The sequence below is a fragment of the Salmo trutta genome, chromosome 21 (genome assembly GCF_901001165.1).
Source record: "Salmo trutta chromosome 21, fSalTru1.1, whole genome shotgun sequence".
In the NCBI taxonomy this organism is placed as follows: domain Eukaryota; kingdom Metazoa; phylum Chordata; class Actinopteri; order Salmoniformes; family Salmonidae; genus Salmo; species Salmo trutta.
The window spans coordinates 41,762,952-41,773,384 of record NC_042977.1 but is presented as its reverse complement, the minus strand read 5'-3'; the positions used below and the strand labels follow the sequence as shown (position 1 = coordinate 41,773,384).

Genomic DNA, 10,433 nt, shown 5'->3' with positions numbered 1-10,433 from the left:
AGGCATTTGGAAATTGCTCCCAAGGAGGAGCAATTTTCTGAGGTCTTAGCTGATTTCTTTTGATTTTCCCGTGATGTCAAGCAAAGAGGCACTGAAAAAAATAAACTACCCACAAACCCCAGGTGAAAACAAGTTCCTAATATATGACTCTCAATCAGGAACAACAAAGTACAGCTGTTCCTGATAGAGAGCCACACAGACAACAAAGAAATACACAAACCAGAAAAACCCTAGACAACCAAAAACCAGAATATACACCCAAACCCCGGAACACATAAATATAACACCCCTCTACACTACACATAACCCCCGGACCACATAAAACAAATACCCTCTGCCACGTCCTGACCAAACTACAATTACAAATAATCCCTAATACTGGTCAGGACGTGACAACCTGTTAGTGAGGAGGATGCAGGTTGACGTTTATTGTCATGAATTTTGTCCTGGAGGCAGAACTGAGAGATGTCCACTAGATGGGCCAGCTGCAAAGTCAAAATTGGCTATTATCGTAAGATGTCATGATATTGTGCCAGCTAGTGATCCCTCTGCAGAGCTGCCTCCAGGGCAAGATTCATGACAATAAATGTGTGTTAAATAATAATAATAATATATGTTTTATTTGGTGGGTTAGTAAGAAAGACATAAATCACTGTAAATATGTGTTTATTTGGTGGGTCAGTAGGAAAGACAGAAACCACAGTAAAGATGTGTTTAATTGGTGGGTCAGTAGGAAAGATAGAAACCACTTATCAGGTGTGGATTTTTCTGCAAGAACTATTCTCTGAACATCAGTGTAGACCCCCAGATGGACGACAGAGAGAGAGGGACCCTCCACCTCAGTGAAGACCCCCAGATGGACGACAGAGGGGGGGGGGATCACCTTCTACTCCCCACATACGGGCTCTGTGTTGGTATCAACTCTCATCTTTTTGGTTCTGTTTCATGGGTTTTTACAACAATCAGGTGTGACCTCTGGGAAGGAACTCCATGTTTTTGACCTTAGAGTGATGTAGGACTCTTCTTATCAACTTTATGCAAGAATTTCCTGTGTGTTGTCTTAGGAATTCAGCATTCTCTGTGTTGATCTTGCCAACCCCCATTGTCACACCTCTGAGAACCAGAGGCTCTTTTGTGACTAGATCATGTTGGTCGGATATCTGATTGGAGGTTAACTGTACAGTAATACTATTGGTCAACAACTCTGATGCTTTTAAAAGGGTCTTAGATTCCTTATTCTTTCTCTTATGTTCCTGACTTGCTGTGGTGAGATACCTACACTCTTTCTTTCCCTCTCCTGTGAGCTATGACCCATGGAACAAGCAATAGCTTCTTTGTCTCAATTCAATTCAAAGGGCTCCCGAGTGGCGCAGCAGTCTAAGGCACAGCATCTCAGTGCAAGAGGTGTCACTACAGTCCCTGGTTTGAATCCAGGCAGTATCACATCTGGCTGTCATTGGGAGTCCCGTAGGGCGGTGCACAATTAGCCCAGTGTTGTCCGGGTTAGTAAATAAGAATTTGTTCTTGCCTAGTTAAATAAAGGTAAAACAAAATGTATTTTATTGGTTAACAGTAAACACTACACTCCCAAGTTTTATGGAATAGACACATTCCAATGTCATATTATGTATATTTACAGTGTTATACTGATGTTTATTTATTTATTTACTTATTTCACCTTTATTCAACCAGGTAGGCAAGTTGAGAACAAGTTCTCATTTACAATTGCGACCTGGCCAAGATAAAGCAAAGCAGTTCGACAACATACAAAAACACAGAGTTACACATGGAGTAAAACAACATACAATCAATGATGCAGTAGAAAAAAATAAGACTATATACAATGTGAGCAAATGATGTGAGATAAGGGAGGTAAAGGCAAAAAAAGGCCATGGTGGCAAAGGGAAAATAAATAAACATAAATATGGGTTGTATTTACAATGGTGTTTGTTCTTCACTGGTTGACCTTTTCTTGTGGCAACAGGTCACACATTTTGCTGCTGTGATTGTCACTGTGAAATTTCACCCAGTAGATATGGGAGTTTATCAAAATTGGATTTGTTTTGGAATTCTTTGTGGGTCTGTGTAATCTGAGGGAAATATGTGTCTCAAATATGGTCATACATTTGGCAGGTTAGGAAGTGCAGCTCAGTTTCCACCTCATTTTGTGGGCAGTGTGCAATATAGCATGTCTTCTCTTGAAAGCCTGGTCTGCCTACGGCCGCTTTTCTCAATAGCAAGGCTATGCTCACTGAGTCTGTACATAGTCGAAGCATTGCTGCCCAACCAAGATTTACATGCTAAAATCGCCATTGGTAACAAGTTAATCTGGACAGCATGTGAAGGATCAATATCACTACACCAGTGTCCAACAGAGTTAGTAAGTGGTGATGAACAGAACACAAAGTAACATATCATGTTATTGTTCTGTAAACTGACAACCTGTGTATGATAGTGTGTGTAGAAATATCAACATATCACACACTGTATTAGAATGTACTGGTGTGTCTCCAAATATGTTAATACGTCTGATTTTAATAAATGTTAATCAAATGTCTATAGAAGCTCTTTGTTCATTCATTTAACACCTTGCTGGTAATTCATTATCGAATGTCTGTTGAGTTTTACTACTACAAGTGTTTAATAATGTTATCATTCAGACATCTAGTAGTTCTCATTTGGATACGCCCACTGTGGATATCAACTCTCATATCATTGGTCCACTCCCATTGGCATTAGGCCAATCATCTGTGACCTGTTAGAAAGAAGGCAGTATATTCATTAGCTCATCTGTCTGCTTATGAAAATCCTGTCTAGTACAGTGTTCCACAGAATATGTTTTAAAGTCTAAATATATCTATATTCCAGAAATATAACTTTAATTTAGAAAATATTTGTTTGATGACTTCACAAATTCTGTGAAATCATTGCCTACCTTAACTTTACTGACAGTTAACAGTCTTAATTTCAATTAAGTATGTTGATATTATCTGGAGTGGCGTTCACATTTCATTAAAGATGACCACATTATCTTTCTATTGTCCTTACAGGGGGCTCAGGCCGCACAAGGAAATACTCTAGAACCGGTAAATAGAACACACCAATAACATCACAGTATTTGTTTCCTGAATAACGACACATGAAAGCACAATTCGGTTCAGCTGATTTAAAACCTGATTGTACTGTCCTTATGGTAGTTAGTTTTCTGTCAGTTCACTTTAGGAGACATCTACAGAACATGACTACCAGTAATTCAGCATAGATTCACTTTAGGAGACATCTACAGAACATGACTACCAATAATTCAGCATAGATTCACTTTAGGAGACATCTACAGAACATGACTACCAATAATTCAGCATAGATTCACTTTAGGAGACATCTACAGAACATGACTACCAGTAATTCAGCATAGATTCACTTTAGGAGACATCTACAGAACATGACTACCAATAATTCAGCATAGATTCACTTTAGGAGACATCTACAGAACATGACTACCAGTAATTCAGCATAGATTCACTTTAGGAGACATCTACAGGACATGACTACCAGTAATTCAGCATAGATTCACTTTAGGAGACATCTACAGAACATGACTACCAGTAATTCAGCATAGATTCACTTTAGGAGACATCTACAGAACATGACTACCAATAATTCAGCATAGATTCACTTTAGGAGACATCTACAGAACATGACATCCAGTAATTCAGCATAGATTCACTTTAGGAGACATCTACAGAACATGACTACCAATAATTCAGCATAGATTCACTTTAAGTGACATCTACAGAACATGACTACCAGTAATTCAGCATAGATTCACTTTAGGAGACATCTACAGAACATGACTACCAGTAATTCAGCATAGATTCACTTTAGGAGACATCTACAGAACATGACTACCAGTAATTCAGCATAGATTCACTTTAGGAGACATCTACAGGACATGACTACCAGTAATTCAGCATAGATTCACTTTAGGAGACATCTACAGGACATGACTACCAGTAATTCAGCATAGATTCACTTTAGGAGACATCTGTAGGACATGACTACCAGTAATTCAGCATAGATTCACTTTAGGAGACATCTACAGGACATGACTACCAGTAATTCAGCATAGATTCACTTTAGGAGACATCTACAGGACATGACTACCAGTAATTCAGCATAGATTTTTACTGAAAGTCATTGAGAAGTTAGTTTTTTATTATGAATATAAAACAAACTTGATAAACCAATATGTCAATTACTTTCAGTAGGTGTACATTGTCTACCAGTGAAATAATTTCCTGCCCTAATCTGACGTCTTTATCCATATTGTATCCATATTTTAATCAATCAATACAATTTATTTATAAAGCTCTTCTTACATCAGCTGATGTCACAAAGTGCTGTACAGAAACCCAGCCTAGAACCCCAAACAGCAAGCAATGCAGGTGTAGAAGCACAGTGGCTTTGTGAAAAAGGTTTGAAAGAAATAAGCTTTTTGTGCGTATGGAACATTTCTGGGATCTTTCATTTCAGCTCATGAAACATGGGAGCAACACTTTACATGTTGCATTGATATTTTTGTTCAGTGTATATACCAGAAAAACAACTTTTTTTTAGATTATTTTTTTCTCCATAATAATTTATCACAATTTGTTTATTTAATCCCATGAATGAAACTTGAAACATGTCCAATTATACAGAATGTGAAAGACTAATGTCACCATATTAATGACAAGTATAATTCCTGAAGAGATACATTATTACATGTTCTTTTGTGATTACAGTTCAAGACTTTGACAACATATATTCTTTATTAGACTGCACCATCATGTCTCTCTCCACCTGGGCCTCCACCTGAACCATCATGTCTCTCTCCCTCTGTACCTCCACCATCATGTCTCTCTCCACCTGGGCCTCCACCTGCACCATCATGTCTCTCTCCACCTGGGCCTCCACCTGCACCATCATGTCTCTCTCCACCTGGGCCTCCACCTGCACCATCATGTCTCTCTCCACCTGGGCCTCCACCTGCACCATCATCTCTCTCTCTACCTGGGCCTCCACCTGCACCATCATGTCTCTCTCCCTCTGTACCTCCACCATCATGTCTCTCTCCACCTGGGCCTCCACCTGCACCATCATGTCTCTCTCCACCTGGGCCTCCACCTGCACCATCATGTCTCTCTCCCTCTGTACCTCCACCATCATGTCTCTCTCCACCTGGGCCTCCACCTGCACCATCATGTCTCTCTCCACCTGGGCCTCCACCTGCACCATCATGTCTCTCTCCCTCTGTACCTCCACCATCATGTCTCTCTCCACCTGGGCCTCCACCTGCACCATCATGTCTCTCTCCACCTGGGCCTCCACCTTCACCATCATGTCTCTCTCCACCTGGGCCTCCACCTTCACCATCATGTCTCTCTCCACCTGGGCCTAATATCATAACCTGGGCCATAATATCATAACCTCTCCGGAGGTAAGTGATACTTCATGTCTTATCAGAAGAGACAGTCGTGTCTTCATCTGTCTGTCTCAGCTGCAGACCTGGGAACAAATACATGCTTAATTAAGTATTTAGTATTTGTTTGAGTATTTTCAAATAATGTGGCTGAATTCAATTACTTCAATTTGAAGGTATTCAAAAGTATACATTTTTTTTTATATATAAATGCTAGGCAATTTGAAAAATTACAAATAACTCTAGTACCAAACAAACCTGGGTCCAAATTCATGGAGTATTAAAGTACTTGTATGAAAGTTAATAAAAACTTTCTAGAACGTTTTTGTCTGTTTCTAAAAGCGATCTATTTACACATATTGCTTTTGGAGGATGTGTTGTATTACTGTAATTAACTTAAATATTATATTCCTGTTTTAGTCACTGTCTGTCTGACATTTAACAAATCTGCTACAGTTGATCTCTCAGTTAACCAACTCCAGTGAAAGCTACCCTATAGTTAGAATACGAGTGTTTGAACACTGAAACTGCTTCTTCAGATAAAAATGTCATATAGAAGAGATACCAGTAGAGATACATTATCCTAGATGAATGCTAATATATTTGGTCCTCATCAGCGGGAATTCAAGAGTAAAATGTTCATGACTCCTCTGTGTATTTCGGGATGTTGTTGTTGTTGTTTTGAAGTCTAAAGTCGGAATTCAATCATAACAGGTGTTTTTCCGCACTATAATTTCAGAAGTGTGTTTGATTTGAACAGCAGTGTTTCTGGGATGTTTACACTTGATTTAGAAATAAACAGTCCTGTGGTGTGACCAGTTCAGTACTGACCTAAAATTAGGCCAATTATTAACTCATATGTCAATTCACCGTAACAATTTCCAGTGAAAACCAAGCACATTTCTGAAGGTAGAGTGCAGCAGAGTCACATTAACTGATATTTTCCTTTCCAGCATTTCCCCTGAACTGCCATGATGAAGAGAATGAAGCAGACCTTCATTTTGGCCATCTTACTTTTTCAACTGACCATCTCGGTTGAAGGAGGGGTAAGTGACTTTAAATAATTAATCTCCTAATCTACTAGTATGATATTTACCTTCTTGTTAGTAGGTATTCAACAAAAGTGAGAAACGTTTTGGCTAATTGAACATGTTTTTTTTAATTGAAAATAGTTACTGTTTTGTTATGAATCAATTGCCTCTCTGCTTTACTAACAGGGGACTCAGTCTCGGCCGGTTCAACAGGTAAAACAACCAGAACTACAAACACTACAGTATTGATTTACTGAATAATATGACATACTGTGTGCTGGTAGCCCATTTAAAAACTAGTTATTCAAGTAATGTCCTTATGATAAAGCATTTGTAGTATTATTAATTTAGTTTATTATTATTAATTCACTTTTCAGAGAAAGGTTTCTGAAGTAATTAACAGTAAATTACTAATTGAACATGTTTTTATTTGAAAAGTCCGTTTTTTGTTCTGAATATATAACTCGGGTCCCCAACACACTTTGTGAAAATGTGTCATAATTGTCAGTTACATTAGCATTATACATTATCAATGAATACAGTGAAATCATTGCCTGTCGTGAGTTTGTTAACTACTTTTTTAAAGATATAGGAAAAGATCAATGTAAATAGCAATTAGCGTCAGACAATGCAGGTATTACTTGTTCCTATAATGTTTATATTTATTTAATAATCTTTTAGTTTCATTTTGGGGATATCATCAAATTTGATCGAACTGGATACAACCACTATGCCATTTGGGTGGGTGATAAAGTGTTTGGCGATCCCAATATAAGAAAAGATTAACAAGATATTTTTCACTTCCCAGGTAAGTTTAAAATATTAACAATATAAAACACAATCCAAAATATTACTATAAAGTCACAAATTACAAAAATGTCTGATTTCATTTCCATTTCTCTATCAGGTGAAATTATCTCTACAGTTACAAAATGTACATTTGCTTCACTGGCAGCAGTTAAAGGCAGAAGTAACCCTGTGGTGGACAATCATCTCGATGGTAAAAAAAAAATCTGAACGGATGCACAGATGCTTCAAGATATTTTGACCCTGACTATCGATTGTGGGAGATACTTTGTTATCAAGAACAATTGTGAGCATATTGCCACAACTATTTGCTATGGTGAGGCTGTCTGCTTGCAGGTACGTTTATTTATTTAATCAGACTCTGAATAGGCTATACAACTGAAGTGTGTAGTGGACTTCCATTCCATCAAACACAAACTCTCTTTGTTGTCTTGACAATTGGATTTTGGATATGGATCAATCTATTACTGAGCATAGTTAATGAGATGAAGGCTAGCCATCAATGTAGCTAGAACCATGACTGGATTATGTTTATAACCTGGGGCACATTCAATTGATTAAACATTTCACTACGTTTCACAACGGTTTGTACCGAACGACAACGGTGTGTCCCCTTCAGTGTTCTTTGAGGTGTGTTTGCTCCCATCTGGTGATTAATATGGGTATGACCATTTAAAATGGCAAAACTTGAGCAGCGTCATACTGAAAGTGAGTTCTAAACCTCTCAGATGTTCTCTCTCTCTTCCATCCTCTCTGTCTCTGTATGAAGTGAGGTCTAAACCTCTCAGATGTTCTCTCTCTCTTCCATCCTCTCTGTCTCTGTATGAAGTGAGGTCTAAACCTCTCAGATGTTCTCTCTCTTCCATCCTCTCTGTCTCTGTATGAAGTGAGTTCTAAACCTCTCAGATGTTCTCTCTCTCTTCCATCCTCTCTGTCTCTGTATGAAGTGAGGTCTAAACCTCTCAGATGTTCTCTCTCTCTTCCATCCTCTGTCTCTGTATGAAGTGAGGTCTAAACCTCTCAGATGTTCTCTCTCTCTTCCATCCTCTCTGTCTCTGTATGAAGTGAGGTCTAAACCTCTCAGATGTTCTCTCTCTCTTCCATCCTCTCTGTCTCTGTATGAAGTGAGGTCTAAACCTCTCAGATGTTCTCTCTCTCTTCCATCCTCTCTGTCTCTGTATGAAGTGAAGTCTTCATAATAATAAAACATGATCAAGAATTCTGTTTTCTGTCTTTTTTATTAAAATGGATAAAGGGCTTGTAAGCCGTCAATTAAGAGTATTTAAAAAAAATGTTATAACTCACTTATTAACATTAATCTCGTGTTAAGTGATTTATTGGTAATATGGTGTTTTACTGTAAGATGAGGAAATGTTGGAGACTTTACAGTAAGCAGCATGTGGACATGATTATCACTGATGTAATAGTTGAATCCCAACACTAGATGGCAGACAATGTACAACATAACGACCTTTGGTCTAGTGCCCTCAAATTCAATTCTGGACCTTGGTTCCAGTTCAACTGCATTTTTTCATTCTTCCCTTCTAATCAGGGACTGATTTATACCTGGGACACCAGGTGGATTCAATTAATTATCAGGTAGAACAGGAAAACAGCAGTAATCTCGACCTCCAGGGTAGTTTTGGATACCCCTGGTCTAGTGTATTACAGTGGACTATTTATAATGGAAAAGTACATGATAACTAATTGATAACTACATGAGAACTAATTAATAACTACACGATTACTAATTGATAACTACATGACAAGTAACTGATAACTAGCTGATAACAACATGATAACTACATGATAAAGAATTGATAACTATGTGATAACTAATTGATAACTGAGGACTACTTTCCTGGAGTAATAAAGGGCCATTTCATAAAGTACAGAGGAGTATGTTTCTCCACTTATACAGGAGTAATAAAGGGCCATTTCATAAAGTACAGAGGAGTATGTTTCTCCACTTATACAGGAGTAATAAAGGGCCATTTCATAAAGTACAGAGGAGTATATTTCTCCACTTATACAGGAGTAATACAGCCCCTCCCCCAAACAAGCCCTGTTTGTTATCTAATTTGTCAATCCTTTAAGAATATTGGTGACATCACAGGTATTCCACTGAGAGGACACACTCACCTTGTGTTCACCTGTGTGTGCATGTGTATGTCTGTGTGTTAGTCATGCTCTTCTGTATAGATTTGTCATCCAGTAGCCCAGTAAAGTCCCACTGGAGGGTAAAGGTTTTATGGAGGGTATATATCAGGTTTGAGGGAGGGTATACAGTAGGTATGATGGAGGGTATACAGTAGGTATGATGGAGGGTATATATCAGGTATGAGGGAGGGTATACAGTAGGTATGATGGAGGGTATATATCAGGTATGAGGGAGGGTATACAGTAGGTATGAGGGAGGGTAAACAGTAGGTATGATGGAGGGTATAGATCAGGTATGAGGGAGGGTATCCAGTAGGTATGATGGAGGGTATACAGTAGGTATGATGGAGGGTATACATCAGGTATAATGGAGGGTATATATCAGGTATGATGGAGTGTATATATCATGTATGATGGAGGGTATATATCAGGTATGATGGAGGGTATATATCAGGTATGATGGAGGGTATATGTCAGGTATGATGGAGGGTATACAGTAGGTATGATTGAGGGTATATGTCAGGTATGATGGAGGGTACACATCAGGTATGATGGAGGGTATAAAGTAGGTTTGATGGAGGATATACAGTAGGTTTGATGGAGGGTATACAGTAGGTATGATGGAGGGTATATATCAGGTATGATGGAGGGTATATATCAGGTATGATGGAGGGTCTAAAGTAGGTATGATGGAGGGTATATATCAGGTATGAGGGAGGATATACAGTAGGTATGATGGAGGGTATATATCAAGTATGATGGAGGGTATACGGAGGGTATACAGCAGGTATGATGGAGGGTATATATCAGGTATGATGGAGGGTATATATCAGGTATGATGGAGGGTATACGGAGGGTATACAGCAGGTATGATGGAGGGTATATATCAGGTATGATGGAGGGTATACAGTAGGTATGATGGAGGGTGTACAGTAGGTATGATGGAGGGTATATGTCAGGTATGATGGAGGGTA

The 10,433-nt window shown here is 38.6% G+C and overlaps 2 long non-coding RNA genes across 2 annotated transcripts in view; both read left to right on the top strand.

The window, feature by feature from the left end:
- Window positions 1–8,515, top strand: part of LOC115157469 (uncharacterized) — an 18,869-nt gene extending 10,354 nt beyond the window's left edge. The window contains exon 2 of the long non-coding RNA XR_003868460.1: window positions 8,013–8,515. This is a non-coding gene — a long non-coding RNA (uncharacterized LOC115157469). The remainder of the gene's footprint in view (window positions 1–8,012) is intronic.
- Window positions 6,420–7,480, top strand: LOC115157468 (uncharacterized). Its single transcript, XR_003868459.1, has 4 exons — window positions 6,420–6,507; window positions 6,679–6,705; window positions 7,174–7,300; window positions 7,400–7,480. It is a non-coding gene; the product is annotated as an uncharacterized LOC115157468 (long non-coding RNA).
- Window positions 8,516–10,433: the final 1,918 nt, after the last annotated feature.